Source organism: Erythrolamprus reginae, chromosome Z, assembly GCF_031021105.1.
Source record: "Erythrolamprus reginae isolate rEryReg1 chromosome Z, rEryReg1.hap1, whole genome shotgun sequence".
Classification (NCBI taxonomy): Eukaryota; Metazoa; Chordata; class Lepidosauria; order Squamata; family Dipsadidae; genus Erythrolamprus; species Erythrolamprus reginae.
Window position 1 is genome coordinate 9436515 of NC_091963.1, and position 25907 is coordinate 9462421.

The window sequence follows — 25907 nt, forward strand, 5'->3', positions numbered from 1 at the left end:
CAGGGGTGGGCTATTGCCTGGACAGGGGGGAACGTAGTGGGGTAGCAAAAATGGAGCTCCACCCCAGAGCACCCAATTTGCACTGAAAGATGTTGAAAGAAAAGGCAGGGTGTCCTGCACAAGCCACGGCCACAGTGTGGTAGTAAAAATTTTGGTAGCCCTTCACTGTGTATGTATGTGTGTGTGTGTATTTACAATACCACAAGCAGCTTATTTCTTCAAGTAAACATAAGCAGTAGTTAGTTTCATTTCAGCAGAGCAGACCAATAACAGAGAGCAGAATAGAGAGTGAGCCATATTTGCTAGCAGCATGGAATACATTTCGTCAAGTAATACCCTGAAAATAATTTGCATGTAACACAGATGGGGGGGGGCGGTTATTATTCCCAGTTGTTGTATGTGCCTTGAAATCAGTGATGGGCTTCTATGGGAAACGTCAGGAAAGCCGTTCGGGTAGCAAAATTTGGAGCTCCCCTTCCAGAGCACCTAATTTGCACTGAAAGATGTTGAAACAAAATGCATAAGCCATGCCCACAGTGTGGTAGTAAAAATTTGGTAGCCCATCACTGCTTGAAATGCACCCAATTTTTCAACAATAATAAGTATAATCTTTAGGGGGAAATTCCTTTAGGAATTTGTGGAGGGTTCACCATTCATCTCTATGGTTCTTGTAGCTTAATGTTGTTTGAAGAGGGAGAGATCCCCCCCCCCCCCCCAGTTCAGGAGCTTCCAAACTTGGTGACTTTAAGACTTGTGGACTTCAGCTCCCAAATTGTCTGAGGAATTCTAAGAGTTGAAATCCACAATCTTAAGGTTGCCAATTTTGGAGGTACCTGCCCTATTTGGACATTCTGAAGCAGTGACGAGAAACTGGTGATTCCTGAGCCAAAGATCTGTCTAGAGATTCTTAATTGGTTTGCTTGTTTTGAAACTTCTTTTTCCAGTCCAAATGCAAGAAAAATGATTTGAGAATGTGGGTAAAAAACTATGGAGGATTCCTCTAAAATTTCTCTTCATACTATGAAATAGGCATGGGGAAAAAAATGAAGACAGGGATTTTATTATTGTAATTTTTATTATACTTTTGTGAAGTACTGTATCTAAGAGATTTGCCAAGCATGCTTTTTTTTTTTTAAAGTGACTTCTCCCTCTCTGTTGCAAGCAGAATCAACTGTTATTTTCCACAGAAATTTCTCCAGAATAAATGTTGCAGTAATCAAAGGTTTTCCAGTTTCATCTTTTGTCTATTAGGTTAGAATTACAATGAAGCTCAATCAAGTGGGTGCTATTTGGAGTTGCTATGCATCAGGTGGGAAATTCAGGCTTTCAGTATAAGTAGTATTGTTAAGTGATTCATTCATTTTTTTATACTTACAATTTGTATTTCTTCCAGATGCTCACAATACAAATAGCCATTTTCTGCACAGTGCAACAACTTTATAAAGTAATAGGCTGGATTTTTCAAAAAGAAACAGGAAGGGTTTATTTTTTTAAAAAAATCCTGGGTCTCTCATTTCCTCGACCGATATTTTAATCCTTGCCTCCACTCAGAAAAACCATTAATAATTATTTGGTCAGAATTGTTATAAATATATTCTGATCACCAAATTCTGGAAACTTAAAGATCCATTTCAAAATTAGAATGCAGAATGCTATCAGAATGGAATGCACCTGTACGGCAATTCTCTTTCTAAACTATCTCTAGTTGTGGTTTAAATAGCATCTGCCTCAGAGGTAGTTCGGACCAGTTCTATAGTAACTTGGCAGCCTGGGTCACTGGGACCAGCAGTGACCCAGGCCTGTTACACCCCTGAGCCAGTTCTCTCAGCAGCATCATGCTTTTTGCTTCTGTACATGCGCAGAAACTTTTTGTAATAGTACTGCGCATTTATTTATTTATTTATTTATTTTGTCTAATACACAATGAGGATTTTAGTGGGTATATATCTATCTACACATAGTAAAATACATGATGAAGGTTATAGAGGAGATACTCATAGTAAAATATATCTAAGAAAGAATAGAAGAGAAGGTATAGGAATAGAACATATCAATGAAAGAATAGAAGAAGAGATATAGGAATAGAAGAAAGGTATACGAGATATAGGAGAGCAATAGGGCAGGGGACGGAAGGCACTCTAGTGCAGTGTTTCCCAACCTTGGTAACTTGAAGATATCTGGACTTCAACTCCCAGAATTCCCCAGCCAGCAGTTGAAGTCCAAAATCTTCAAGTTGCCAAGGTTGGGAAACACTGCTCTAGTGCACTTGTACTCGCCCCTTACTGACCTCTTAGGAATCTTGGGAAGTGACACACATGCGCAAAATGTGCACTTCTGTCTCAATTTGAACCAGAGGAGAAGGTAAGTAGAACCCACCATTGATCAGAATAGAATAGAATAGAATAGAATAGAATATTGGCCAAGTGTGATTGGACACACAAGGAATTTGTCTTGGTGCATATGCTCTCAGTGTACATAAAAGAAAAGACACATTTGTCAAGAATCATGAGCTATAACATTTAATGATTGTCATAATGAGGAAACAATCAGTATTAATAAAAATCTTAAGGATACAAGCAACAAGTTACAATCATACAATCATAAGTGGGAGGAGATGGGTGATAGAGATAATGAGAAAAAACTAGTAGTGATAGTAGTGTAGACTTAGTAAATAGTTTGACAGTGTTGAGGGAAATATTTGTTTAGTAGAGTGATGGTGTTCGGGAAAAAACTGTTCTTGTGTCTAGTTGTCTTGGTGTGCAGTGCTCTGCAGTGATTTTTTGAGGGTAGGAGTTGAAACAGTTCATGTCCAGGATGTCAACAATATTTTCACAGCCCTCTTTTGGCTGTGCAGTATACAGGTCCTCAATCGAAGGCAGGTTGGCAGCAATTGTTTTTTTTTCCTGAGTTCTGATCCTCTAAAGTCTATGTTGGTTTTGTTGGGTTGCAGAACCAAACCAGGCAGTTGTGGAAGTGCAGATGACGCAACCAATCATCGCGACAAGTCATGATGGCCATAGAGCAGTCTATGCTCTCATGACCAACCTGATTTTACAACTGTTCTGCAACAGTTAAGCAAATCACTGTGATTGTTAAACAGACCCATGGTTGTTAAGTGAACCCTTGGTCGTTAAGTGAATATGACAGCTGTTAAGCAAACTAATTATTTGTTATGGGAGCAGTTTTGTGGGAAATTGTTATAAATCTCACATGGCTACAGGATGAATCAGGCTGAAGCCATCGTTTGAGTTAGAGACTTTGGCCTGCCACAAATAGAGTAGTACTGTGGGAATTGGGTTTATTTGTTTGTTTTATTGGATTTATATGCCGCCCCTCTCCGAGGACTCGGGGCAGCTTACAACATATAAAATCTAAATAATAATAAAAATAAAAATAAAAATAAAAATAATAATAATAATAATAATAATAATATAAAAACAATAGAAAACATCCTAAATCCAATTAAATTTTAAACTAGCTAATCTAAACCCCAATTTCTTAAAAATCAATCTTTCCCATTCAAACAAACAAACATACATTTCATTCATTGGCCGGGGGCTAGAATCTAATGGAACTTCAAATGGTTGCTAAGTCCTGTACTCCACTACCACATGGTTTCTGTTTTCCTCCTCTAAGCCTTTTCCACAAATTTTCCTCAAACGTGCCTTTGTTTGTTTTATTTTCTAAAACCTAACATGATGTGTCTCTGGAGTAACCCTGCTGGTGACCTCCTCCACATGGCTTTCCCAGAACACTCACTGAGAGAAAAGGTGTGTTAGGAAATGTCTCCCTTGAGAGTTTGTACCGTAGACTAGCTGGTGAACCGTCTCCCTGGTGAGTCTTGTGCTTTGAAGCACCTGGCTCCCAGAAGTACACCTGGCTGCTTTTCATAAGGAGGCAAAGATTATTTTGTTTAGGTAGGGTTTTTAATCTTAGCGATGATGTCAGGAAAGTGTGAGTGTTGCAGGGTTTACAAACATTCGGCTAGGAACAGGAAAATTTGGACTCCAGGCCTCCCTTAATCAGGAAGCCAGCTGGATGAGGCTGTGAATTCTCAGCCCAAGAAAGAAGATGCTGGCAATCACTTCTGAAAACGTTGACAAGAAAATGTTATGGGCCATGTGCAGGAGTGGGATTTAGCCGGTTTGTGCTGGTTCAGGCGGTATGGTGAAGGGCTGCTCTTCTTACCTGTTACCTGAGCTCTCTCGGAGGCCCTCATTGGTTGCGCATGCACCTGTTGGTGCGACATTTTGCTTCTGCGCATGCACAGCAAGCCAAATCACAGCAAGCCTCTTGGGAGTGCACAGCATAGAAACATAGAAGACTGATGGCAGAAAAAGACCTCATGGTCCATCTAGTCTGCCCTTATACTATTTTCTGTATTTTATCTTAGGATGGATCTATGTTTATCCCAGGCATGTTTAAATTCAGTTACTGTGCATTTATCAACCAAGTCTGCTGGAAGTTTGTTCCAAGCATCTACTACTCTTTCAGTAAAATAATATTTTCTCATGTTGCTTCTGACCTTTCCCCCCAACTAACTTCAGATTGTGTCCCCTTGTTCTTGTGTTCACTTTCCTATTAAAAACACTTCCCTCCTGGACCTTATTTAACCCTTTGACATATTTAAATGTTTCGATCATGTCCCCCCTTTTCCTTCTGTCCTCCAGACTATACAGATTGAGTTCATGAAGTCTTTCCTGGTCCGTTTTATGCTTAAGACCTTCCACCATTCTTGTAGCCCGTCTTTGGACCCGTTCAATTTTGTCAATATCTTTTTGTAGGTGAGGTCTCCAGAACTGAAAACAGTATTCCAAATGTGGTTTCACCAGCGCTCTATATAGCGGGATCATAATCTCCTTCTTCCTGCTTTTTATACCTCCAGCTATGCAGCTAGAGGTATAACAGCTGTGCACGTATCTGGGATTTTCCTACTAAAACTGCGTACCTGGAAGCAGTGACTGCTGCCCGTCTGTGACCCGGTAGTTAAATTGCTGTTTGGCCCCTCTCCTCCCTTTCCAGGAGTCATCCTGTACCTCATTTTGGCTCCCAGGCAAGTGCAGGGAGGCCTACTAGGCCCAAAACGAGACATGAGCATGTGTGTGTGTGGTGCGCCCCGCATGGCCTGTTTTCATTTCCAGGAGGCTGCAGAGAGGCCTACCTGGCCCAAAATGGGGTGTGGGGGATGTGGCATTTCCCCCTCCCTTTGGCCTATTTTCGCCTCCAAAACAGGGTGCATTGGCCCATTTTCGTTCCCAGGAGGCTGCAAAAAGGCCTATTAGGCCCAAAACAGTGCATGGGGGAGGTGGGGCTAGGGCGCTTCCTCCCATGTCCCATTTTTGCTGCCAGGTGAGTGCAGGAGGCCAGGTGCTGCCTGTCACACACCCCTGGCCAGGCCAACCATGTCCATGCTTATCCAGCTGGTCATTAGGGCAGAAAAGATTGATTCAAGGATCATAAGAAATAATGGTAGCCAGGTTTTTTAGTTGGAACCTGATATTACATGTTGAAATTTGTGGATTTTTGTAATGGTGTTTTATGGTGTTTTATTTAATTCTATTTATTAATAGACATATTACCCAATTCACATACAGTGAATCTCTTTTATTATTATTATTATTATTATTATTATTATTATTATTATTATTATTAATTAGATTTGTATGCCGCCCCTCTCCGTAGACTCGTCAGTCTTTTATTGGATGTTACAGCCCAGTGATGGTAAACCTTTTTTCTTTTGGGTGCTGAAAGCTCGCCCATGCTCCCTTGGTGCCAGGGGAGGGCGAAAATGGGTCCCCTGCACCCCAGAAGCCCTCCAGAGGCCGGAAACAGTGTGTTTTTCAACTTCCGGTGGGCCCAGTAGGCCCATTTTTCGCCATCCTCTCCCCGTTTCTAAGAGGCCTGTAAGGGGCATGCATAAGGGCACTATTGTGCCTACTGTCCCTGTCCTACTATCCTATTGCCATATTTTAGCATTACTTTTACTTATGTTATGTTTATACAAACTACTATCCTATACATGTTTGACAAATAAAATAAATAAAATAAAATAAAATAAAACACACACACCCATCCCTTCCCAGAGGCTCTCCATAGGCTGCAAACGCCCTCCCAGAGCCTCCAAATGAGGTGGCTGATGCGCAAATGCCTGCTGGAGCTGTGCTAGGGCAACGGCTCGTGTGTCAGCAGATATGGCTCCATAGATTCACCATCACGGTTATAGCTCTTTCATTGGTTTAGGCAAATTCCTTGTGTGTCCAATCACACTTGGCCAATAAAGAATTCTATTCTTTTATTCTAATCATGCCTGAAAACATGGGCGGGGACTGGTATTTAAATAGAAAGATGGATAGATAGATAGATAGATAGATAGATAGATAGATAGATAGATAGATAGATAGATAGATGTAAATAAGACAGACAGATAAATATTTAATAAGTAAGCAAGCCATTCTGAGGAACAGAAAAGCATTATATTTTAAATTTTGTGACTTTACCTATTGGCTGACATCACGGAATTCTTTTAAAAAAACGAACAAAAAATAATTAAAAAAAATAATAAAGCAAAAAAGAAAATCAAACTTTATTTTGAATACATTGATGATGTTAATTTCCTATACAGAGCTATGGAGAAACTCTGGGTATTAATGGAGTTACGTAAATTAACATTCTTATTTCTTCTATTTGAGGTGGTGGAGGAGGAACCTATATATTCAACCACGTCCAATTATCAACAATTCTATGCGCCAGTTTATCTCCTCGGGTTCAAATTTTACATGGCTTCTTTCTGTTGTTTTAATGCTCTGACTGGTACTGGTTTTGATGTTGTCTAACTACTATGTTTTTCTGGTGACATTTCCTTTTACCACTAACCATTCTAAGCAAACTCTTTTCCAACGAGTTTGATTTTATGATGTGGATGAAATAAGTAAGGCAGAATGTTATAATCTTGCCTTCCATAACCGTGGACATTCCACCGTTAGATACTCCAAGTCTTAATTCTTGATCAGTTTTGCTACCCAAAGGATGTGCAGGAGCCTTCTCCAACACCACAGATTAAACAAGTTGATTTTCTTCTGTCTAGGGTTTTTTTTTCCATGGTCTGATAGCTTAATCCGAATTTAATTGTCAGGATTGATGCAGTGAAGGGCTACCAAAACTTTTACTACCGCACTGTGGACGTGGCTTATGCAGGATGCCCTGTATTTTCTTTCAGCTTTCAGTGCAAATTGGGTGCTCTGGGGTCGAGTTCCATTTTCACTACCCCACTGCGTTTCCCCCGTCCGGGCAGCAGCCCACCTCTGGATTGATTACAGTAGTCCCTCACTATACCGCGCTTCACCTACTGCGGCTTCACTTTATCGTGGGTTTCTGAGGAAGCCGATCGGCAGATTTAAACAGCCCGCCAAACTCGATCGGCAGGTTTTTTAAAAAAAAATAAAATCTAAAATTGTAAATACTGTATTTAAATACTGTATCTAAAATAAATACTGTGTGGGAAGGGTTTATAAACACTTAAAACAATGAAAACTTACCAAACAATTACAATATAAATACTTAAATAAGTACTATCAGTCGATAAATTCCCCATTGCGGATTTCACCTATCGCTGCCAGGTCTGGAACGTAACACCAGCGATAGGTGATGGACTACTGTATTTCGCTTTTCTACGCTTGATGCAGTCCCATCATTGCTAGGCTACTAGTGCAATTCGATGCTTTATTTCTGCACATTATCGACTGCTTTCACCCATCTGTGATCCTGGGAAACTGAATTCTTGTACGATTCAATTTCTTCGCCACAATTGTTATGTTGACATTTTGTTACTCACAAAAGTCATGAACTTGTTCTTTTGGATGTTCAGGAAGAGGCCAAATTTCTCACTTCCTTCTTTAATCTTTCTGATCAGATGTTTCCAGACTTGTTTTTTGAATATTTATCAATATTTTGAAGATTGTTGATTTAGTTTCCTTCAATCTTTTCTCTGATTTTTGATTCTTCAAAATCCTGCTACTTTGTCAGTGGAGCACAGCACATCTATCAGATGGTTTTGGAGATCCATCTAGTGAAGGTATGAAGAATTACATCTGGCCAAAGAAAAATAAGAGCGTTTGTTTATTTTATTTATTATATTTGCCAAACAAGTATAGAATTATAGTTTATATTAACTGGGCATGTTTAATTTATACATGGTATGCTTGTGTGTGTGTCTGTTAGTATATGGGGGTTTTTAAATTTTCAAATATTTTAAATTTAGTCGGATTATTTATGATTTGTTATACTTGTTGTGAGCCGCCCCGAGTCTTCGGAGAGGGGCGGCATACAAATCCAAATAATAAATAAATAAATAAATAAATAAATAAATGAACTCAATCTGTATAGTCTGGAGGACAGGAAGGAAAGGGGGGACATGATTGAAACATTTAAATATGTTAAAGGGTTAAATAAGGTTCAGGAGTGATGTGTTTTTTTTAATAGGAAAGTGAACACAAGCACAGGGGGGCACAATCTGAGGTTAGTCGGGGGAAAGATTAGAAGTAACGTGAGAAAATATTATTTTACTGAAAGAGTAGTAGATGCTTGGAACAAACTTCCAGCAGACGTGGTTGATAAATCCACAGTAACTGAATTTAAACATGCCTGGGATAAACATATATCCATCCTAAGATAAAATACAGGAAATAGTATAAGGGCAGACTAGATGGAGACTTAAGGTTGAAGATCTTGGGTTTAGGGGAAGAAACAACAGAATCAGGTAGTGAGTTCCAGGCACTGATAGAATAGAATAGAATAAATTTTATTGGCCAAGTGTGATTGGACACACAAGGAATTTGTCTTGGTGCATATGCTCTCAGCGTACATAAAAGAAAAAGATACATTTGTCAAGAATCATGTGGTGCGACACTTAATGATTTTCATAGGGGTCAAATAAGCAATGAAGAAACAATCAATATTAATAAAAATCTTAGGATACAAGCAACAAGTTATAGTCGTACAGTCCTAAGTGGGAGGAAAAGCATGATAGGAATGATGAGGAAAACTAGTAGAATAGAAGTGCAGATTTAGTAAAAAGTCTGAAAGTGTTGAGGAAATTATTTGTTTAGTAGAGTGATGGCGTTCGGATGATCACTCTGTTGCTGAAGTTATATTTTCTGCAGCCAAGTTTGGAGCGATTTACATTTAGTTTGTATGTGTGTATTTGAGAAAATCCAACATTATCAGTGTCGACAAAAAGATCCAGGTTCCTCTTAACTTCATTTCTCGTGCTGCTATTTATTTATTATTTCAAACTATCTCCTATTTTCAGTAAGACTGAAATATGTGTGATAGGCTTTATTTAAAGAAAGTATTGGAAACTAGGAGATTGTGAGTTCTAGTTCCACCTTATGCATGAAGGCTGCCTGGGTGAGTTTGGAACAGTCATGGTTGTTGTTGTGGGAGAAAAGGAGGAAGGATAAGCAGTACTGTATTTATAAAGGTGCAATAAAAATCAAATGAAAAAATGTCTTCTATATCAGAGTTTAATGGTTATTTTTTAAATAATCTTGCTTTCATGTGTCACATGACTGTGTTTGGTCAATGAGTCAAAACAAAACTCTGTGTATATACTATGCATGTGTGTGTACTATATAAGCAGAACTTATTATGGTAATCTGAAAAGCAGAATAAAGGATAATTCCATCTCATATTCTACTGTTTTCTATTGTTGAGTGCTTTGTCCAGACTTAAATGTTACCTGTTTGCAGAATCTGAAGATTAATCTATTTTTTGTCCTTGTTTTTTTGGGAGGGCAGAGTAAGGGGTTGCCTGCAATTTGGCTGAGTTTCGATCCATATTCAACAACTTACCTTGGACAAATTGACAAATTTCAATCTGTCATATTTCAGAAGGGTATCTTAAGACTAAACTATAAGGAAGTCTTCATTATCTCATTGGAAGGAAGTTTAGCTTTAAATTAAATAAACACAAAAGAAAAAGAAAGTAAGTCATTAAAATAGACAGGTGGGCCTGTAAAATGCCTAATTTTAAAGGAATAAGATCCAATAACAGTTTTGTTAAAATCTGACATTTACTTCCAATTTTTGACTAAGCTGTATCCACAATGAATAACAGTTAACAACTGTGACATTCATTTAATTACTGCAAACCTGAGCCAGTCACATGACAAATCCATTTTACAACATCATGATTTACTTTATTATTGGTATCAAGTCAAGGGCTACCTATAGTTGACAACAATATTTTTCAGGCCTGGCTCTGCTTTCAGATATGCAGCAATTGTCTCCGGAGAGGGGCGGCATACAAATCCAATAAATAAATAAATAAATAATTGCCTCCATGAAGATCTGGTCTTAAATTCCCTTTTTTGGAGAGGTTCAAGCAGAGAAAATACTGCTGCTATTAAGGATAATATGTTGCAACAAGGTTTGTTTTTTCTTTTCAAATTATAGTATCAGATGCTATTTGTGCTTTAGCAAATAAACATTCACTATCATAGATTTCTCATGACATTTGCCAGATTGATAAGGAACAACGGATACTTTGAAATGTTTTCCTACCTAGAAACTCTGCTAAAGGTTAAGTGGGAGTGATCATAGAGGGAAGGATAGCATTGGATGCTGAGAAATTATTTGATTTATATTAAATCTCACTATACAGGGGTACCTTTACTTAAGAACGCCTCTACTTAAGAACTTTTCCAGATAAGAACTGAGTGTTCAAGATTCTTTTGCCTCTACTTAAGTACCAGTTTCTACTTAAGAACCCAAGCCTGGAAACATTTCCCAGGAAATTTGAGAGTGGCAAGAAGGCCTGGCCAGTTTCCTGCCATTCCCCCTTTAATCCCGGCAATCATGGGCTTTTCTTGGCTGCCAGAGGAGCCTTTCGGTGGCGCTTAAGGAGGCTTTGGCAGCCCAGAGCGAACACAGCGTTTTCCTTTCTCTGGGCACTTGGAGAGGGAATAAACCACTTCGCTGTGGTGACTTCCTTGTGCTGCCTCCCATACATCCAGCGTGAGGTTGCTTCCCAGAGCGTCTGGGCACGGAAAGGCAAAAGGGGACACTTTGCCCTGTCCAGATCAACTTGGCTTCAGCCAAACCGAGGAGTCACCACAGTGAAGGAAAGGCGCTGGCTACAAAGCGAGCGAGCGAGAGGAGAGGGGAGCCCTTCAGCCTGGGAAGGAAGAGGCAGCAGGTAGCAGCAGCAGCCGCCACCTTTCCGTCAAAGGAGCGGGAGGTTCCCCCCTCTCACCTGCTTGGGTTTCTCACTCGGGTGCAGTGTATGGGAGGCAGCCTCAGGCCGAGTATATGGAAGGCACGTGCTTCTCCTCGCCGCCTGAGAGTCCCTCTTTTCTTGTCCTCCTCCTCCTCCATCTCCTACTCAAATTCCAAGCTTTTATTTCTTTCCTAATGGGTTTGCACGCATTATTTGCTTTTACATTGATTCCTATGGGAAAAATTGCTTCTACTTAAGAACTTTTCTTCTTAAGAACCTGGTCACAGAACGAATTAAGTTCTTAAGAAGAGGTACCACTGTATTTTGAATTTTATGTGCTTTGGAACTGAGAACAAGAGTATTAAAAACCACATTTTCCCCCCTGAGGAATGGTGGCCTTTAAACAAGATTAAGTTTCTTGCCAATCTCATTTAACACATGTGGAAATGTGACCAAATTTGATTAAAACTGATTAAAAACAATTTTCAATGCTGGAACAATCACAAGATGTCCTATATTTGACATTTTTGGGGGGGACTTTTTTTTTAAAATAACAAGGATATACAGTATTTTAATCCAAAAGAACTTTACACGTGGATGCAATGGAGAGATATTTGGAGAGAATTTTCAAGACACAATGATGTCTGTGATAGCACAATCAAAATTCAACCCTTTTTAAAAGTATGAGCTTTGTACACTGCAGGTAAAAAGGGAGGGGAGTAGGCAGGGGTTGTAACTTACCTCCACCACCAGTGCTGATATGCACGCAGCTCTGGGTGACCGGTGGGCCTGCCTGCGCATCCTCCCGCAGAATTTTGCTTCCTACGCATGCGCAGAAGCCAAATCTTGCTCCGATGTATTTGCGCCACCGATCACCCGGAGCGGCACATGCGGCTCCATTTTCGCTACCGGAATGCCATCTCCCCCCCTCCAATTCCAATATTGGAGGGGTGCTACAATTATGACGTGTGGCCATTATTTTGCTTGTGCGCCCTCACCTATTCCACGAAAGATTCTCTGCCACATTTCCTGCATGCTTTTTACTGGTAACAATAAGAAGTATAGGTCAGTAATGGCGAACCTATGACACGGGTGCCATAGGCAGAATACGGAGCCATATGTGTTGGCATATGAGCCATTGGTCTAGCTCAGCTCCAACATGCATGTGTGCCGGCCAGCTGATTTTTGGCTCGCACAAAGGCTCTGGGAGGGTGGTTTTGGCTTCCAGAGAGCCTCCGGGGGGTGGGGAAAGGCGTTTTTACCCCCTTTGGCTCCAGGGAAGCCTTTGGAGATGAGGGAGGGCAAAACACGAGCCTTCTGAGCCCACCAGAAGTTGGGAAACAGGCCATTTCCTGCCTGCAGAGGGCTTCTGGGGGTGGGGGTGAGAAGCTATTTTCGCTCTCCCCAGGCATTGAATTACAGGTGTGGGCACTCACGCATGTGCGATAGTGTGCATGCATGTTCTTTTGGCTCTTGAGGGAAAAAAGGTTTGCCATCACAGGTATAGGTTGTCCTTGACTTATGACAATTAAGGCCAACATTTCCACTGCTAAGCAAAGCAGTTTTTAACACTTTTTTGTCCCATATTATGACTTTTATTGCTAGATTTGTTAACTGAATAACTGCAGTGGTTAAGTGAATAATTGTGGTCATTAAGTGAATTGCTTGCTGGAAGCTGGCTAGGAAGGTTGCAAAAGATGATCCTACGATCTTGGAACAACGCTACTGTCATAAATACACGTCAGTTGTTAAACACTCAAATTTTAATCACGTGACCATGTCATAAGTATGATAAATCTTTTTTCAGTGCCATTGTAGTTTTGAATGGTCACTGAATAAATGCTTTGTAAGTCAAGGATTACTGTATCTGTATTTTGTATTTTGACAGCAAAGAAGTCATTTGCTCTAGCAACACATCTTAGTGAGGGGTGGGTTCTAATTTATCTCACTGCCAGTTCGCTTTATTTGTTTATTTGTTTATTTGTTTGTTTATTTATTTATTTATTTATTGGATTTGTATGCCGCCCCTCTCCGTAGACTCAGGGCAGCTAACAACAATGATAAAAACAGCATGTAACAATCCAATTAATAAAACAACTAAAAACCCTTATTATAAAAGCAAACATACACACCATGCATAACTTGTAATGGCCTAGGGGGAAGGAATATCTTAACTCCCCCATGCCTGGCAGCATAAGTGAGTCTTGAGTAGTTTACGAAAGACAGGGAGGGTGGGGGCAGTTCTAATCTCCGGGGGGGGAAGTTGGTTCCAGAGGGCCGGGGCCGCCACAGAGAAGGCTGTTCCCCTGGGGCATGCCAAACAACATTGTTTAGTCGACGGGACCTGGAGAAGGCCAACTCTGTGGGACCTTATCGGTCACTGGGATTCGTGCGGTAGCAGGCAGTTCCGGAGGTAATCTGGTCCAATGCCATGTAGGGCTTTAAAGGTCATGACCAACACTTTGAATTGTGACCGGAAACTGATCGGCAGCCAATGCAAGCCACGGAGTGTTGAAGAAACGTGGGCGAATCTTGGAAGCTCCATGACGTCTCTCGCTGTGCTGTGTGGTGACGCCTCATGAGTATGCGCAGCGCCAAAAACAAGATGGTGCCACAGGTGCAGTGCCAGAAATGTGGCTTCTGCACATGCACAGAAAATAAAATACAGAGAAAAATTAATTTAAAAATTCAAAAAAAATTCAAAGTAAAAGATGGTGGCACTCACAGACTGATACTGACTGAACCGATCCTGTAACGCTACTTGTTTGGGCAAACCGATCCAAATTGAGAGAAACCCATCTCTGATCTTAGTGCAATTTCATTTTTTAAAGAAAGATCCACTACTACCAACAATAAAATACAGTGAAAACAAACTAGCTAAAAATACAAAAGGCAGAGCAAGTGGTTGTGAATTATAGGCCAAAGTTTGAGGGACAATTTTTCTTGTCCTGAATTGAAACTATTGGTGTAAGGTGGATTTCGAATTGCATTTCATAAAGGTGTGTGATTCCCAGTTGAGAAACCCAAGAGTGGGTTCCTACCAGAACAGTCGGTAGTAAAAGTTGATCTGCGTATGCAGCTTCAAGTGTCTTGCATGCGTGGAAGCAAACAAAAAATTGCAAAAATCTCACGTCCCCTTGCAGGATTTTGCTTCCTCTGCATGCGCAGAGACAAAAACACACTGGGACACACATGTCGCACATGCAAGACACCTGAAGCTGCATGTGCAGCACACCAATAGTGACGGTAGGAGCAATCCGCCCCTGGAGAACACCCCACCCCCCCAATTGTATTCTTGTGTGGATGCCAATGTAAAATGTAGATGTTCCAGTTATGAATGAACTCTCAATCCAATCCACCTCAGAGGGCCGTTGCTGTGGGGAAAATGGGAAGCAGAATTAGGTACAGTATGTTCATTGCTTTGAGTTATATATATATAAAGGTAAGATGGAAAAAAACCTAATATTGCATATTGACAAAATGTCCATCCATTAATTACAGGCCACAATGCTTGCATCTATATATACTAAGTAGGCCAATGACCTGTTCAGGATAACAATATGTTGGACCAGAGGCCTCCAACCTTGGCAACTTTAAGACTTGTGGACTTCAACTCCCAGAATTCCTCAGCCAGATAGCTGAGGAATTCTGGGAATTGAAGTCCACAAGCCTTAAAATTGCCAAGGTTGGAGACCCCTGTCCTGGACTGTTGTACATTGTTTTCAATCAACTTCCATAAGATGGATGGTCATATACATTTGATGAACAAATCAATCCTAATCAATCATTCAGATCTGGGATGTGTTATTTGAGTGTTCCCTTTATTTTTTTGAGCAGTGTATAATGTCTACTGTACTTTAAGGTCTTTGTTTTCAGCCTCTTCCCCCCCACCACCACACACAGGTCCATTATTTAACCAGGCAGATCCGGTTAGCTTAGGTGGAGTCAGTTTTGACCCTGAGTTTCCTCACCCACCCACCCACCTCAAACTTGATGGATAAAACTTCAACCCCCAGAATTCCTCAGGCCTCCCTTACAAGCCACGCCCCTTGGGTTGCCGGTTGCTTTGCCTCGCGCTCCACCCCCTCGCCCCCCACCCCACCCCCGCGCGCATCAGCGAGCGGTCGTCGCGGTGCCGTTTGAGAGAGGAAGGTCGGGATGCTTCCCGAGGCCGCACCGTCACGGCCACAAGGGTGGGTTCCGAGAAAGAGCCGGAGAAAGAGGAACCACGGTGTTCTATCAGGAGGAGGTCGCTGCGGGCGTAGGGGAACACCAGCGGCGAGGGCTACTGAATCCAGTTAGGGCCTGAGCGCGAGGGGGAGGAAGAGATAATCCCTGCAGCGCCCCTTACTGGCAGGAGGGCGAAACAGCCCCCGCGGGTCACTTGGCCCAACAGTAGGGTTGGCTTCGGAGGAGCTGTTGGGGCCGGCGGCGAAGGGCACGCCCCGACGGCTTCCTCTCCTCCTTGCCACGCCGCCTCCGTCCCGCCTCCGAGGGAGGGAGGGAGGGAGGGAGGGAGGGAAGGCGCGGAGCCTCCCGCCCTCGCCCCAGGTGAGCAGCTGAGCTGCCTGACGTCCACCCGCGAGTGGCACAGGGTCCCGGGGGGGCATTGTCTCGGAGGCGAATGGCTTCTGGGCTCATGGATCAGCAGCCCGCCCGGGTCTGGTAAGCCCAAAGGGGTGGGGGTGGGGGACGAGCGTGCCGAGTCGTGGGGGGGGGGGGGAGAGAGGAGGAGGAGGGGGCTGAGAAACTTAGCAAAGAGGTGCTGCACTCTTAAAAGCCTGGTCTATTTGTTGTGTATGCATGCAGGCAGGCACGTTAACTACCGTAGCTAGTAGAAAGACAGAATGAAAGATTGGTGATATATAAATAGCAATAACATTTAGACCTAAATACCACTACATAAGTGTTTTTACAGTCCTCTCTAAGTGGTTTTACAGAATCAGCCTCTTGCCCCCAACAATCTGGGTCCTCATTTTACTCACCTCAGAAGGATGGGAGGCTGAGTCAACCTGGAGCCGGTGGTGAGATTTGAACTGCTGAACTACAGCTAGCAGTTAGCTGAAGTAACCTGCATTGTTGTACTTTAACCATCCTGGCTCTGATAGATGGATGGATGGATAGAAAGACAGAATGAAAGATGAGAGAGAGATAGCAATAGCATTTAGACTTATATGCTGCTTCATAGTGCTTTTACAGTCCTCTCTAAGTGGTTTTACAGAATCAGCGTATTGCCCTCAACAATCTGGGTCCTCATTTTACCCACTTTGGATAGATGGAAGGCTGAGCCAACCTTGAGCCGGTGGTGCGATTTGAACTGCTGAACTACAGCTAGTAGTTAGCTGAAGTAGCCTGCAGTGCTGTACTCTAACCACTGTGCCACCCTGGCTCCACCTATGATATTTAATCCTGTACCTGTGTCCTTTCCATCATCTTGGAGCATGCAGTCCACTGTTGATCGATTAATTGTTTGCCATCAAATTGGAGTTGATTTTGATCAACCACATAGATAAAGATCTACTGTAGATCCGTGGTTCTCAACCTTTCTAATGCCGTGACCCCTTAATACAGTTCCTCATCTTGTGGTGACCCCCAACTATAAGTTTAGTGCCAATTCTTCCAACAGATCTTTAAGCTGATTGGCAAGAGGTCAGAGGGACACCCCCCTGTAAACGCCTGATTGGTTGGATTGTAAAAATATGTTCCGAGATGCCAGAATAGAAGCTTTAGTTGCTAACACCATTGGAAATTTGTCTTTTCCAATGGTCTTAGGCGGCCCTTGTAAAATGGTTGTTCGACCCCCAAAGGGGTCCCGACCCCAAGGTTGAGAACCACTGATGTAGATCAAGGGTTGGCTGGAGAATTTTGGGAGTTGAAGTCCACAGGTCTTAAAGTTGCCAGATTTGGGGATCCCTGACATAGATAGATTTTCACCAGAGAGATTTATCCCTAACCTGCTGGTCTTTCAGGTCTTCTAATAAGTGGTGCGTCCATTGCTGCTGTAACTGAGCCCATTCACATTCCTAACGGTCATCCATTTCTCTTTGTTCCCAGCATCTGAGCCTTTCTCAGAGAGCTGCCGGCCTTCTCATGATGGAGGGAAACAAATTGCAGGTGGAGGCAGTAAAAAGCTCCTGCGAGAATTGGTGCAAGAGTTTTGATGTGCACGCAGGGTCCCCAAACCTGGCAACGTAAAGACCTGTGGACTTCAACTCCCAGAATTCTCCAGACAGCTATGCTGGTTGGAGAATTCTGGGAATTGAAGTCCACAAGTCTTAAAGTTGCCAAGTTTGAACACCTCTGACAGAGTTGAACCTGGAAAGAAGATGCCTTAGCCCTGCTTGAACGAAAATGCCTGGAATGATTAGCCCCACAAATGATTACTTCAGTTGACTAAACTTGTTTTGGAGGCAGGACTTGTGAGAGGGATCTAAGAGTCTTAGTGGCTCACAGGGTGAGTGTAATAAAAGAGTGATGCAGTATGACTCAGAAAGCCAGTGCAGTATTACAGGGCATTGGCAGAAGAATCCAGATCAGTGGAGGTAATTGTTTCATTGTGCTCTGCATTGGGCATATTGTCACGGGCATTGCACTTTTAAAAGAAACATTTCGGAGCACCCAGAGTGTTAAAGGAGGCTGGAAGCCAGTTTGTGTGAGGGTTGGGTCAAGGAACTGGGTATATTTCTGTTGCAGAAGAAAAGGCTCAAGGGAGAGATGCCTACAAGGATCTAAAAGGCTGGTGCGCGCAGAGTGCTTGAGTGAATGTATTCTCTATTGAAGAAGAGAGGAGAACTGGCTGAAATTAAAAGAGAGATTGCTGAATATTAGGAAGAAGTTGCTGTCGGTAAGAGCAGAATTTGAGTCTCCTTTAAGCAGTGCTGTTCTCTTTGCTGAAGATATTTAAATGTGGATTCAGTGGGCCACCTGTTGTGGATAATTTAGTGGGCTATGGAGCATGATTGTTGCATTATAAAATGAATACAATCAGTCAGGGACTGAATTGCTTTGTAATTATATTGAACATACTGAAACTATTACCCGATTTTAGATAGTACAGTAATGCCTTTCCTTCCCATTTGATTCAGAGTGGATTGGTATTTAGAAATAGTTTTCCCCAAACAGCCATAAAAAATTTCAAGTTTGTAAAATTGGTTGAAGTTGCAGGAATGTAGTGACAAGTTTAAATCTCTGGGGTTAAGTAACTTCTAGAATGGAAAACACAGCCTTGGTAGGTAGGCTTGTCAGAAGCAGCTTTAAATGGGCAGTTATTTTCAGAAAATGAGCTGACATGTTTCTCTCATGAAATAGTTGGTTTGCAAATATTACACATAATTTTTTGCTTGAGTGAATGATAGCAGTCTAGTTCCAGGAAAATAAAAAGTCAGGTTAATAGCATAATATATAAATAAAAACTGGTAGATTTTCTTGTCTTCACGGTAATAATATAAACTTGAGACTCATGTTCTTAGGTACCTATACTAAAGAATATGTGGGTATTATCAGTAAACCATTGTTGGTCATTTTATAATTCAGTAACTTCTCCCATGAAGCACACAAGGGTTAATGCATAAATGACCTTTGAGGAATAGCAAATCAACTCAGATTATAGTTGTGGAGCTTACAGGACAAAATAATATGGAACGGTTAGTTCCGCAAAAGAAATGTGTGTTAAATAATACAAGTTGTAATCTATATACACTAAAACCCTCCTGTTAGCTGTTTGTTAATCTTCAATTGGGTGAGAAACAGTGTATTGCAGGGAAACAATCTGTCTGTCTGCTAATTTATAGAATTCATTTGAAATTTGGGGTCCATAATTATTATTATCATTATCCACTATTCCCATGGGATTAAAACTGCTGGTTGTGGTCACTTGAGTGCTGTTGCTTCTAACACTCACTGCTATCTTCCCACAAGGAAAGTTAATGGAGAACCTGAAGGTACTCCTTTTCTTCTCTCCTGCCCACCCACCTCTCAATGGTTACTCTGTTTGTTGTTGTGGTTGTTGTTTAGGTGAGGAAAATCCTCTGAAACACTGACCCGCAGGGAGTCGTTAATAAATATATGTATAAGTATGGTTTGAGTAGAGTAGGAACAGCTTCATTAGTTATTTGAGATTTTGATTATAAAGATTTACTGAGAAATGTTGGCAGCTAAAATAAGAGTCTAAGGTTTATAAATCTAAAAAATTAATTTAAATTAAATTAAGGTGCGAATGGGTCAGCTGCTTAAGTAGGGTTGACTTGTGGTCATTTTATGATATCTGATATTGGGACCCAACTTCAGAACAAAATCTAGCCCTTCTAATGGCACTCTGGTGATCTCCCTGATTCCATCCATTCACCCTTCTTGCCTGTTGTCTTCCCCGCCTGTTGTTTCCTTCAAATTTGCCAAGCAAAATTGGCAAACTATATATCACATGCCCAAACTATGTGACTTTATGCTGATTGTCACCTCAAAGATTAAATGGCGGCAGAAGTTAATTAAATAGCCCACAGGATATTTTTCCTATGGGCAGGAAACTTTGATGCCTCCTGTGGCTTCTGGGTTAGCAATTTTCACATTCTGTCTGAGCATTTCTCCGGGTCCCGTCAACTAAACAATGTCGGTTGGCGGGCCCCAGGGGAAGAGCCTTCTCTGTGGCGGCACCGACTCTCTGGAACCAACTCCCCCCAGAGATTAGAACTGCCCCTACTCTCCCTGCCTTCCGTAAACTCCTTAAAACCCACCTTTGCCGTCAGGCATGGGGAAACTAAAACACCTCCCCCGGACATGTTCAATTTATGCATGGTATGCTTGTGTGTGTGTCTGTTAGTATATGGGGTTCTTTTAAATCTTTAAATATTTTAAAGTTATTTGGATTATTTATGATTTGTTCTATCTTGTTGTGAGCCGCCCCGAGTCTTCGGAGAGGGGCGGTATACAAATCTAAATAATAAATAAATAAATAAATAAATAAATTTCACCTATATGGCGTTCGCTCAGAGAATGGCAAAGACGTGAACTGCATTGCATGACTTTGGTCTCCTTTAACAATGTTTGAAGCACCTTTGAGGTCCAGTCTCCTGCTTGAGCAGACTTTATACCATTTCAGACAAGTGGCTGTCCAGTCTCTTCTTGGAAGCTTCCAGTGATGGAGCTCCCACAACTTCTGAAGGCAAAGCTATTCCACTGGTTGATTGTTCTCACCTTTAGAAAATATCAGGTTAGTTCTAGGTTGCCTCTCTCCTTGATTAGTTTCCATCCATTGTTTCTGGTCTTGCCTTCTGGTGCTTTGGAAAATACAGCGTTCCCTCGATTTTTGCGGGGGATACGTTCTGAGACCGCCCGCGAAAGTCGAATTTCCGCGAAGTAGAAATGCGGAAGTAAATACACCATTTTTGGCTATGGACAGTATCACAAGCCTTCCCTTAACACTTTAAACCCCTAAATTACCATTTCCTGTTCGCTTAACAACCATTTACTCACCATTATTACTGGTACTCACCATTGAATAAGACACTTAGTGATCCTGATATTTATAAACATAATTATTTATTAACAATAATTATTTTTTTTGTTATTTGCAAAAATTATTAGTTTAGCGATGATGTATGATGTCATCAGGCAGGAAAAACTGGTATAGGAAAAAACCTGTGAAGTATTTTTTAATTAATATTTTTTGAAAAACCATGGTATAGGCTATCCGCGAAGTTTGAACCCCCGAAAATCGAGGGAACACTGTAGTTTGATTCCCCTCTGCGTTGTAACGGTTACTCAACCTGACAAATATGGCAACATGACATTGAGGCAACATGGTGACTGCTTTGTTTCCCAAGCGGAGCCTGGAGTTGATGAGAAAGCCACTAAATGCAGCTGGAGATGGATCTATCTACCCACCTACCTACCTACCTAGGCTACATGGACATGTCTACAGTCTGCTCACAGTGGTTCTCAACCTTTCTAATGCCGTGACCTCTTAATACTGTTCCTCATGTTGTGGTGACCCCCAACCATAAGTCTAGTGTCCATTCTCCCAACAGAGCTTTAAGCTGATTGGCAGGAATGTCAGAGGGACACCCCCACTGAAAATGCCTTATTGGTCGGATTGAAAAAAGATATATTCCAAGGAGCCAGAATAGAAGCTTTAGTTCCTCACACCATGGGAAAATTGTCTTTTTCCATGATGTTAGGCGACCCCTGTGAAATGGTCATCCATGATGTTAGGCGACCCCTGTGAAACGGTTGATTCCCCCCAAAGGGTCCTGACCCCCATTTTGAGAACCACTGGCTCAAAGTCAGTGGCTTCGATGGGCCAGATGTGGAAGTATAAGTGGTTAGTGCACCCACCTGACATCTCGGGACATTGGGATTTACCATGATTTACCCAAGGGGGTTATGAAAGGAGAGTTTGGGGATTACAGTATTTGTATTTGCATTCACGCACCTTTTGCTTCGGATGTTGCTTTCATTTTGTCACCATCAGTTCTCATCTAGTAAAAGTACTCTTCTCTATCAACCTGGAGTTGGAGTCTTTCTTTCCTGGACTTTGAATGGAGCTGCACTCATTAACTGAAACACCCATAGTTATTAGGCACAGCATCATGTAGATTATGATTTTCCCATTGATTTCAATTTAGGAGTTGCATTAATTTTTGACTCTTTAAAGAGCTACTTTTTTTTTTAGACTAACACGGAAAGCTGAATTAAAAAAATGATGTTCCAATGAATAGGAATGAAGAATTATGCTACTTCAGAAGCACTTTTTCCAAATAATTTTCAAAATGTTCCATGTCCTCCAAAGAAATGTTTCATACATTATCTTTTCCCTGTTTTATGTTGCTAGATTGCAGAGTTCATCTTACATGAACCACAAATATTTAAGATTTAGAAAATGCACATTCATATTCAGAATATTCAAGGATTTTATATAAGCAAAGGGATTATTCAAGAACTGGATCATATGACTGATTCAAAGAGACTGTTTCTAGGCATTTAAATATTCTCCCTGTGGTTTTGTTATGCTTACTTAGATGCAGGACTAGTTATAGAAACTTTAAATCTAAAACTCGCAGCCTGTGGGCGGGATGCATCAAGGGTTGCCCATGCCCACCCTTGGTTTAGCAAAGTGGGGAAAAGTTCATGTCATCACGTCACATGATGACATGAATTCGACACCCCAATCTAGAATGAATACTGATTGTGTGTTTTGAGTTGAAAGTATTGTGAACTTCAGAAGAATAACTCACACATATATAATTGCTAATGGTAATGATAAATATCTGTAAACCAGTAATAAAGAGGACATTGAATATAATTTATGCCAAGAGTTTAGAAAAATCTTGCTTGCAGTTTTAACCACTCTATAAATCATATAGATTTTGCCCAAGTTTAATATGATTTTTGAAACCTTTCTCTTCACCTACAGTATTCTCCTATTGTGTGTTGAGGACTTGCTTCTAAATTAGAACCTTGTAATACATACTATCTTCTCTCAGGTTGTCATTTAGCAAAAGATAGCTGAATTGAGATAGAACAAACACTGCTGGTTTTAAGCTTTTGCTAAAAATATTTTTTCTGTTAAAAATGAGTTGCTCCTTGACTTAAGTGACAAATACTTCAAGTAGTAAATGTTTAAACTTTCTAGTTATATTGGTTTTTAATATATTACAGATTAAACTTCAAGTAATCAATTAATTAAAAATACAGATTAAACTTCAAGTAATCAATTAATTAAAAAATAATAAATAAAAACAAGTTATAGTACAGCTCAGTCTTGGACTCCAAAAATGGGAAATTTAGATGAGAGCTTTTGATAAAATATGAGAATTCCTAATCTTTTAATTTACATCCTACAGTGTGCAGACCAAATGGAAACATTTACATAACTGATAAATTGAAAGCATAATCTTTACAGAGTTCTGTGAAACACTAAATCATAATAAATTTCTTCCTTAATGCCATATTAGTGTTATGGATTTTAAAGATATATACCATATTTTTCAGAGTATAAGACTCACCGGAATATAGAGATGCACTTTAATTTGGGGGAAGGAAAACGAGAAAAAAAGAATTCTGCTTCTGTCCACCAGCATCAGGATTAGTGGGGTCCTCACTTTCACTCGGATTTTGATAATGAGCAGCAGAGATCTTTTTATCTGTTCTTACAATAAAAATGAATTTTGCTTTCTAAGATTACAGAAATGTGAAGTGAATAAGGACTTATAAGTCATATATGATTGTATAATCTTCTGTGTTTTTGTATTAATAAAATATATTGGTAGCAGATATTCCTTGATTTTTCAGAATCCACTTTTGTTGCATAAGGTAAATCTTAGATTTCCGTTACGGAAGTGGTCAGTTTACTTGTATAAGATGACTAACTAAATTCTCTAAGGAAAATGTAGAGGAATAATGAGATTTCTTTAAAGCAAATATTCTTCAAATCTTTAATCAGACTTTCTGTTTTATCATGCATCTGTTGACATTTTTTTTCTGCAAAAATAGGGATGTAATTTAGAGTGGGTGGGATGGGATATGATTTTTCATGGGGGCAGAAGACAGACTTGGCTCCACACCCAAAATGCCCCTGTTTTCTTACCTCTAGCTGTAGGCATTGAAAGCCGGGATTTCTCTCTGCAAAGCCCAATAGAGAGGCAGCCAAATCAGCACAGGGAACTGCATTGAAAACCTTTTAAATGAAAGTGTTTTCAGGTGGCAGATCCCCCCCCCCCATGGCAAACAGGGTGCTTGAAATGCGAGGGTTGTAGATGAAAAAGTTTTCAGGTGGCAGTTTCCCCCTCCCCAAAACAGATGGGAATCTGCCACCTGGAAATCCTTTCCTCTACGATCCACATGGTTCAGGCAGCCTGTTTGCCATTGGGGAGGGGGATCTTGTTAGCATGGAAAAAAGGGAATAGAATGTTACGCGAGAGCTAATTTGCATACTGCTATATCGTCAGTTTTGGCAGTTGGAAGGGAGAATTCTAGTCTTTCGTATGCTGACTGTTAGTGAATCTGCATCATAGAGAGCAGATATAGAGAGAAATATAGTTCTGCTGTCCAGTTGTTATTTGTGAAAACATAAAACCAGTTCAATGAGAAAGAAGAAATAAAACACGTAAGTTTATATTGGAGTCAGTGTATTTATGTACCCACAAGGGTCTGTTCTGGGTCCTATTCTTTTTAATATGTTTGTGAATGACATAGAGGAAGGTTTGGTAGGGGAGGTTTGCCTATTTGCCGATGACTCTAAAGTGTGCAATAGGGTTGATATTCCTGGAGGCGTATGTAATATGGTAAATGATTTAGCTTTACTAGATAAATGGTCAAAGCAATGGAAACTGCAGTTTAAATGTAAAATAATGCACTTGGGGAAAAGGAATCCTCAATCTGAGTATTGTATTGGCAGTTCTGTGATAGCAAAAACTTCAGAAGAGAAGGATTTAGGGGTAGTGATTTCTGACAGTCTCAAAATGGGTGAACAGTGCAGTCAGGCGGTAGGGAAAGCAAGTAGGATGCTTGGCTGCATAGCTAGAGGTATAACAAGCAGGAAGAGGGAGATTATGATCCCGCTATATAGAATGCTGGTAAGACCACATTTGGAATACTGTGTTCAGTTCTGGACACCTCACCTACAAAAAGATATTGACAAAATTGAATGGGTCCAAAGACGGGCTACAAGAATGGTGGAAGGTCTTAAGCATAAAATGTATCAGGAAAGAATGAACTCAATCTGTATAGTCTGGAGGACAGAAGGAAAAGGGGGACATGATCGAAACATTTAAATATGTGAAAGGGTTAAATGTGGCGGCCCCGACTCTCTGGAACCAGCTCCCCCCAGAGATTAGAACTGCCCCTACTCTCCTTGCTCCTTAAAACCCACCTTTGTCGTCAGGCATGGGGGAACTGAGACATCTCCCCCGGGCATATACAATTTATGCATGGTATGTTTGTTTGTTTGTATGTATGTTTGCTTAGTAATGGGTTTTTTAAATACAGTATTTTAAATTATAATTATTAGATTTGTCATGAACTGTTTTATTGTGCTGTGAGCCGCCCCGAGTCTGCGGAGAGGGGCGGCATACAAATCTAGAAACATAGAAACATAGAAGTCTGACGGCAGAAAAAGACCTCATGGTCCATCTAGTCTGCCCTTATACTATTTTCTGTATTTTATCTTAGGATGGATATATGTTTATCCCAGGCATGTTTAAATTCAGTTACTGTGGATTTATCTACCACGTCTGCTGGAAGTTTGTTCCAAGGATCTACTACTCTTTCAGTAAAATAATATTTTCTCATGTTGCTTTTGATCTTTCCCCCAACTAACTTCAAATCTAATAAATAAATAAGGTCCAGGAGGGAAGTGTTTTTAATAGGAAAGTGAACATAAGAACTAGGGGACACAATCTGAAGTTAGTTGGGGAAAAGATCAAAAGCAACATGAGAAAATATTATTTTACTGAAAGAGTAGTAGATCCTTGGAACAAACTTCCAGCAGACGTGGTTGGTAAATCCACAGTAACTGAATTGAAACATGCCTGGGATAAACATATCCATCCTAAGATAAAATACAGAAAATAGTATAAGGTCAGACTAGATGGACCATGAGGTCTGTTTCTGCCGTCAGTCTTCTATGTTTCTATATACATTGTGGCACAATTCTGCTATGAAAAAACTCTGCTAAGTGAAGGGAAGAAAATCACTTAAAA

General features: G+C 40.8%; 1 protein-coding gene across 7 annotated transcripts in view; it reads left to right on the forward strand.

The window, feature by feature from the left end:
- Window positions 1-15322: 15322 nt before the first annotated feature.
- The window catches only part of GALNT11 (polypeptide N-acetylgalactosaminyltransferase 11), a 35984-nt gene continuing 25399 nt past the window's right edge, over window positions 15323-25907 (forward strand). For 2 of the 7 annotated variants that reach the window (XM_070767459.1, XM_070767453.1), the window contains exon 1: window positions 15323-15407. The gene's annotated coding sequence lies outside the window, so the exon portion shown is untranslated. The other 5 variants (XM_070767457.1, XM_070767454.1, XM_070767452.1 and 2 more) reach the window with 5 other exon arrangements.